The sequence below is a fragment of the Polyodon spathula genome, chromosome 5, assembly GCF_017654505.1.
Source record: "Polyodon spathula isolate WHYD16114869_AA chromosome 5, ASM1765450v1, whole genome shotgun sequence".
Taxonomy (NCBI): Eukaryota; Metazoa; Chordata; class Actinopteri; order Acipenseriformes; family Polyodontidae; genus Polyodon; species Polyodon spathula.
In genome coordinates this window covers 219374-228065 of record NC_054538.1, presented here as the reverse complement: position 1 = coordinate 228065, position 8692 = coordinate 219374, and positions in this window count along the sequence as shown.

Below are 8692 nucleotides of genomic sequence, written 5' to 3'. Positions count from 1 at the left end.
TCACATCACAGTGTCCCATACCCTGTGTCTCCAGAGCTCATGAGTTCACATCACAGTGTCCCATACCCTGTGTCTCCAGAGCTCATGAGTTCACATCACAGTGTCCCATACCCTGTGTCTCCAGAGCTCATGAGTTCACATCACGGTGTCCCATACCCTGTGTCTCCAGAGCTCATGAGTTCACAGTGTCCCATACCCTGTGTCTCCAGAGCTCATGAGTTCACATCAGTGTCCCATATGTTATATCTCCAGAGCTCATGAGTTCACATCACAGTGTCCCATACCCTGTGTCTCCAGAGCTCATGAGTTCACATCACAGTGTCCCATACCCTGTGCCTCCAGAGCTCATGAGTTCACATCACAGTGTCCCATACCCTGTGTCTCCAGAGCTCATGAGTTCACATCACGGTGTCCCATACCCTGTGTCTCCAGAGCTCATGAGTTCACATCACAGTGTCCCATACCCTGTGTCTCATGAGTTCACATCATGAGTTCACATGAGTTCACACAGTGTCCCATACCCTGTGTCTCCAGAGCTCATGAGTTCACATCAGTGTCCCATACCCTGTGTCTCCAGAGCTCATGAGTTCACATCACAGTGTCCCATACCCTGTGCCTCCAGAGCTCATGAGTTCACATCACAGTGTCCCATACCCTGTGCCTCCAGAGCTCATGAGTTCACATCACAATGTCCCATACCCTGTGCCTCCAGAGCTCATGAGTGCACACCAGTGTTCCAGTTTACTCGGTCTTAAAAGGTCACAAGTTCACATCACAATCTTCCAGTTATCTCCTAAATGTAGTTCTCGTCATCAATAATAACTACTGATGTGCATTTCTGCGGACGACATAACAAATTATCCATTTATAAAATGGTATGTACTGTATATGTCTTCTCTTTAGCTCTATATCTGGGTTGTCAAACTCAGTTCCTGGAGGGTCGCAGTGTATTTTGTTCCACATAAGCTCTCAATTACTTAATTAGTCTAATTATTAGACTAATTGGACACATTTAACACTTTTCACCAGGCCTTGAAATGTTTCAAATCATAAACTGTAAAAAACCTTGAAAAATAATAGATCAATGAGGTTCATTAAGAGCTTCAGCTGGAATGAAAACCCAAAGACCCTACGGAGTTTGACACCCCTGCTCTATATTGATCCCTTTGGTGTTGATTTGAGTGTGGCAACAGAAATCTCATATGTCTGTTTAAAGCATGTTTCTGTTAAAAAAGTCTAAAATTGGTAATTCGATGATTAAACAACCCAACATTGGTTTAAATTACAATCACCCAGCTGCCGTCATTCCACTAGCTAATGCACTAACAAACAGGATAACCCTAACTTAACATTACTTCCAACCTGCAAAACTGTGTTACATATATTCCATTTCCATACTTGGATTGCTCTGGGTCTGCTTAACAATCCGCCCGGGTCCCTTCAGCAGAGATGCTGCTCTAAAACAAGACCACGATAGCTGCTCAACTGCACTCATGCAGGTGTGCACTGTTTTGAAAAGGACACCATCTTGGTTTCCAATAACCCATTTGGTAACTCAAACTGAAAACACAATTAGCTCCTGACTATTTATTTAAAAGGAAATGTTCAGAACTCATTGCCCTTAAGACTCCCATTTCAGTTATATTATTTTGCTGATCTGGTGGGTCTAATCTATCAAAGCTTATATAATGAAGTGAATACTGTAGGATTATACATTACTTGGTATCCTGTCAATTTGTCACGCACTTTTCATCACCAGCGGCAATTCATCACAGACAATAACTCACCGATTAAGGCCACAATAGATCATAAAAGCTGTGCTAAAAACAACAGCATCAAATGAATGTCCTCTCAGCGTCTACATCTTTAATAATTTTACAACAGAACATATTCCTTGGAAATGTGTCTTGAGGGATAGACATTATGACAGAGATGGCATATATTTGTGTGTCTCTTCACATTATAATTGAAGCAAAGTGGAGGAAGACATGTTTAATGGTACCAGAAGCAAATACAATTAGCTGGTTCACCCCTAATGAGGGGTTTATGTTTGTATAGACTCCCTGAAGCGCAGAACATGTTCAGTAGATTTACAGCCATTGGCAATTTCAATCAAATATTTATTATTTTTAACCCTAGTGCCTACACTGCAACGTGTAGGTACCATATCATTAATAATAAAAAAAGCTGCTGCCGTTCCTAATTATATTTTGGGTTGCTTAGAAACCAACGGTGCCACTGACAATTCAAAACAAACACCAAAAAGCCACAGCTTTTTCCTGGCAAGTCAGCACTGATCTATCAGTTTAATGTAATTGTATTTCAAATATCAAAGAGTCAGTCAGGGCTCAATAACAACAATACAGAGAGCATTTAGTGTAAGAGTCAGACAGGGCTCAATAACAACAGTATACAGAGCGTTTAGCGTGCAAGTGTGATAGAAAAGCGCTAAGCAGTGAGGACAGAGTTCTTTTAACGGGTTGGCCTGACAGTTCTTTCGAGAGGTCGTGAAGAGCTCCATCACAGATATCAGACAGTGAGGAGCTCCATCACAGATACCAGGCAGTGAGGAGCTCCATCACAGATTCCAGACAGTGAGGAGCTCCATCACAGATTCCAGACAGTGAGGAGCTCCATCACAGATACCAGACAGTGAGGAGCTCCATCACAGATACCAGACAGTGAGGAGCTCCATCACAGATACCAGACAGTGAGGAGCTCCATCACAGATTCCAGACAGTGAGGAGCTCCATCACAGATTCCAGACAGTGAGGAGCTCCATCACAGATTCCAGACAGTGAGGAGCTCCATCACAGATACCAGACAGTGAGGAGCTCCATCACAGATACCAGACAGTGAGGAGCTCCATCACAGATTCCAGACAGTGAGGAGCTCCATCGCAGATTCCAGACAGAGGCGATACCTTATAGATTCCAGGCAGAGGAGCTCCATCACAGATTCCAGACAGTGAGGAGCTTCATCACAGATTCCAGACAGTGAGGAGCTCCATCACAGATTCCAGACAGTGAGGAGCTTCATCACAGATTCCAGACAGTGAGGAGCTCCATCACAGATTCCAGACAGTGAGGAGCTTCATCACAGATTCCAGACAGTGAGGAGCTCCATCACAGATTCCAGACAGTGAGGAGCTCCATCACAGATTCCAGACAGTGAGGAGCTCCATCACAGATACCAGACAGTGAGGAGCTCCATCACAGATACCAGACAGTGAGGAGCTCCATCACAGATTCCAGACAGTGAGGAGCTCCATCACAGATACCAGACAGTGAGGAGCTCCATCACAGATACCAGACAGTGAGGAGCTCCATCACAGATTCCAGACAGTGAGGAGATCCATTGCAGATTCCAGACAGAGGCCCTACATCATAGATACCAGGCAGAGGTGGTCCATCACAGATACCAGACAGTGAGGAGCTTCATCACAGATTCCAGACAGTGAGGAGCTCCATCACAGATTCCAGACAGTGAGGAGCTCCATCACAGATACCAGACAGTGAGGAGCTCCATCACAGATTCCAGACAGTGAGGAGCTCCATCACAGATTCCAGACAGTGAGGAGCTCCATCACAGATTCCAGACAGTGAGGAGCTCCATCACAGATACCAGACAGTGAGGAGCTCCATCACAGATTCCAGACAGTGAGGAGCTCCATCACAGATTCCAGACAGTGAGGAGCTCCATCACAGATTCCAGACAGTGAGGAGCTCCATCACAGATTCCAGACAGTGAGGAGCTCCATCACAGATACCAGACAGTGAGGAGCTCCATCACAGATACCAGACAGTGAGGAGCTCCATTGCAGATTCCAGACAGAGGCACTACATCATAGATACCAGGCAGAGGTGCTCCATCACAGATTCCAGACAGTGAGGAGCTCCATCACAGATTCCAGACAGTGAGGAGCTCCTTCACAGATACCAGACAGTGAGGAGCTCCATCACAGATACCAGACAGTGAGGAGCTCCATCGAAGATACCAGACAGAGGCGCTACATCATAGATTCCAGAAAGAGGCGCTACATCATAGATTCCAGGCAGAGGCTCTCCATCACAGATGCCAGATAGAGGTGCTCCATCACAGATACCAGACAGTGAAGAGCTCCATCGCAGATTCCAGACAGAGGCGCTCCATCACAGATACCAGACAGTGAGGAGTTCTGTGTAAACAGGGAAGACCTGAATTTTACCAGACACTGACAATGGGACAGTGTGACAAAGTGGCTGGTGGAGGGGAACAGGTGTAGTGGTGATGCAATGCAGGAGTGATAGGCAGACAACAGTTTCCAGTGAAAAGGTGCTTTTATTTATAATCCAGGTCTGGTGACCGTAAAATAATAAATCCCTGGCTATGCACTGCAATGTGTAAAGCACGGGGATAGCAAAGCAGGGCACAGTCCCGAACAAAACGAACACACGGTCACCAGTCCTGGGTGAGTGCAGACGTGCTTGTGATGGGTGAAGACACTGTATTTCATGACGGTTCCGTGCAGTGGTGATCCGGATTGTGCTGACCCTGGTCGACAGCTCCGGACCGGTGAGTTAACTGTCTGGTGGTGCAAAACACAGACAATTACAAACAAACACAACAAAACACAACAAGTAATTCTCTGTAACAACGAGAGCTCCTCTCTTGCTCCTTCTCTCTCCGAACGTTTACCCAAACAAAGGAAAAGATCAGCGTTACCCTGGCCCCTATATGTAATCCTGCATGATATCTAGGTAAACGGTTGTAGCTGCCTTATTACTTGCAGCTGCCTCTCGTTTACCTTTCAAATCAATACAGTCTTACAAACAGTCTCGCTTCCATCCAGGCTGACCCACTTCCCTGACCCGGAAACGAACTGTCAGCCAGCCCTTCCAGATACTTCTCCTCTTGTTCTTTAGCGCCCTCACAGGTCAGGAGGAAGATTCATCACCAGAACTCATATTTCTGTCACAGACAGCCAGTGATTTCTTTCCGGGTTGTTCATGAACTTGTGCTTCTACTGCAGACAAAGCTGGAGCAGGGATGCCTCCAGCCTGCAATCATGATCATTCAATTAGCCCTGTTTACTGCCTTCTCCAAAAAGCAGCTTCTTCACAGTTGTGGTTTGGAAGGTTTGTTGAATTAGTTATGTTTTGGCTCATAGTTCTCAAAATAAGCCACCCAAGTAACTGTTTTTTTGGGGGTTTCCCCATCCAAAAAATCAGCCTAACTTTCCTGAGCATATGAAATGTGTCAATTTTCCGACTATAGTTTAAATGTATCTTATCCTATGTAATCACTTGCATTGTGCAAATGTTACCACATTAACTCAGTAAACCTATAATTCGACTTCTGTTACTGAACTAATATAAAAAAATGTACATTTCAAATCTTCATATAAAACAGGTTTTTTATTAGCTTAAGTAGTTGTTTCCTAATGAACAGAAACATCTTCAAATTGTGAGAGGGTAGATTGATTTCCATGGGACTCTTTTCTAGGTTCCATAATGCATCGACACGCATTGCTATTGTGTGTTTATTTCATCGGCTATTATAATTTCAAAGAGCAGACATGCAAGTAATTGAATGAGATATGAATGATTTATTAGACGCTGGATATGCAATTCTGGATTTGCAATTTACACTAGATATATTGCTGCACCCAGCCCAGGACAAGCAGGTATGACAAATAACAATTTATATCAAAACCTCCTGTAAATTACATGCTAATGCATGGAAAAAAACAAACAAAAAAAACATAGTTTCTACATATTTTTTTGCCAGACAGTAACACAATTCTGGCTCCATGGACTGAGTGTATTATTATATTGAAAGAAGCCATGGCCATTAGAATACACACAGGACAATGTCAAATCCAATCAGGTAGAGTGTTCCTATTACTGTGGCCAGGTAGCGCACACACACACAGACACACACACTGTAAAACTATTTAAGCCCTCAAAGGGCTTTCTCTGAATCCCATGTGTTTCTTATCATGCTTACTCTATTGCATGCCTACCCATACAGAGCCAGTGAAAAGCTTCCTCAGCATATCAAGCCCCTCAGAACAGGAACCGTTAACTCCCTGAGCTCCTAGCACAGGCTTACAATACTGCACACTGAAACCCCTTTAACAGAGCAGAGCTTCGAGGGTTTAATATCACTTACCTGTATTACACTGAAATCCCTTCAACAGAGCTCAGCTTCAAGGGTTTAATATCACTTACCTGTATTACACTGAAACCCCTTCAACAGAGCTCAGCTTCAAGGGTTTTAATATCACTTACCTGTATTAGACTGAAACCCCTTCAACAGAGCTCAGCTTCAAGGGTTTAATATCACTTACCTGTATTACACTGAAACCCCTTTAACAGAGCTCAGCTTCAAGGGTTTTAATATCACTTACCTGTATTACACTGAAACCCCTTCAACAGAGCTCCGCTTCAAGGGTTTAATATCACTTACCTGTATTACACTGAAACCCCTTCAACAGAGCTCCGCTTCAAGGGTTTTAATATCACTTACCTGTATTACACTGAAATGCCTTCAACAGAGCTCAGCTTCAAGGGTTTTAATATCACTTACCTGTATTACACTGAAACCCCTTCAACAGAGCTCAGCTTCAAGGGTTTTAATATCACTTACCTGTATTACATTGAAATGCCTTCAACAGAGCTCAGCTTCAAGGGTTTTAATATCACTTACCTGTATTACACTGAAATGCCTTCAACAGAGCTCAGCTTCAAGGGTTTTAATATCCCTGTGGAAAGGTGTGGGTATTCATTGACACAGGAGACAGAAAAGTGTATTTGCAAACACCGCCCTGTGATTCATTGACACAGGAGACAGAGTTTTCACATAAACGTTTTTTGTGGCGCGATTTTTAGCCCACAGAGGGCGCTGTTGTCTGGTCAGCGAACTTATGGGTCGCTACCATTTGTCCACGTGTCTTTAATGGTGTCCTATTTGTCCGTACGACCTCGCAAGTGTCCACGAAACTATTAATTATATGTTTTCCGCTTTAGTTTTATTAACTATTTAAGCCCTCAAAGGGCTTTCTCTGAATCCCATGTGTTTCTTATCATGCTTACTCTATTGCATGCCTACCCATACAGAGCCAGTGAAAAGCTTCCTCAGCATATCAAGCCCCTCAGAACAGGAACCGTTAACTCCCTGAGCTCCTAGCACAGGCTTACAATACTGCACACTGAAACCCCTTTAACAGAGCAGAGCTTCGAGGGTTTAATATCACTTACCTGTATTACACTGAAATCCCTTCAACAGAGCTCAGCTTCAAGGGTTTAATATCACTTACCTGTATTACACTGAAACCCCTTCAACAGAGCTCAGCTTCAAGGGTTTTAATATCACTTACCTGTATTACACTGAAACCCCTTCAACAGAGCTCAGCTTCAAGGGTTTTAATATCACTTACCTGTATTACACTGAAACCCCTTTAACAGAGCTCAGCTTCAAGGGTTTTAATATCACTTACCTGTATTACACTGAAACCCCTTCAACAGAGCTCAGCTTCAAGGGTTTAATATCACTTACCTGTATTACACTGAAACCCCTTCAACAGAGCTCCGCTTCAAGGGTTTAATATCACTTACCTGTATTACACTGAAACCCCTTCAACAGAGCTCCGCTTCAAGGGTTTAATATCACTTACCTGTATTACACTGAAACCCCTTCAACAGAGCTCAGCTTCAAGGGTTTAATATCACTTACCTGTATTACACTGAAACCCCTTTAACAGAGCTCAGCTTCAAGGGTTTTAATATCACTTACCTGTATTACACTGAAACCCCTTCAACAGAGCTCAGCTTCAAGGGTTTTAATATCACTTACCTGTATTACATTGAAATGCCTTCAACAGAGCTCAGCTTCAAGGGTTTTAATATCACTTACCTGTATTACACTGAAATGCCTTCAACAGAGCTCAGCTTCAAGGGTTTTAATATCCCTGTGGAAAGGTGTGGGTATTCATTGACACAGGAGACAGAAAAGTGTATTTGCAAACACCGCCCTGTGATTTATTTTAGCCCACAGAGGGCGCTGTTGTCCATGGCCTGAATACCAGCGATGGTAAACAGGTGCACAGAAATACCCACAGGTAAACAGGCATGCTGGAGCGTTCACAGGTGCTTTGAAATAATAATAACAAAAGGCGAAATCAAAAGGAGGAAATAAAACACTGTAATTAAAAACTACAAAGATAAGTCACAGTATCATATCAATGGTGTGTGTGTGTGTCAAATTATATATATATATATTGTCACCTTTTTGCTTGCCACACAGGCTCTCACGGGTTCTTCTCCCTTCTGAATCACGACCCAACACACAGGATTCTACTGAAACAGCGCTCACTTTTAATAAACACAAAATGAAATAAACACAAAACAAACACCTAGCTCCTATTTGGAGCACTCACTAAACAAACAGGAACCTAACTATCACGCAGAACGGCTAAACCGTTTACCTGCCACAAACATTCAAAAACACACCCTTACACAATACCTCAATACGACTGCTCACTCACACAGTCGGGCTCTTCTCTCAGCAGCAGCCTGGAACAGACTGGCTGCCTCTCTTAAATACCCTGCACCTGGCTAATTTACAATTACCACCAGGTGCAGGGGATTACTAAACAATAAAACAATTACCCAATTAAACCCCATAACACCCAAATGTGCATTCTCACAAG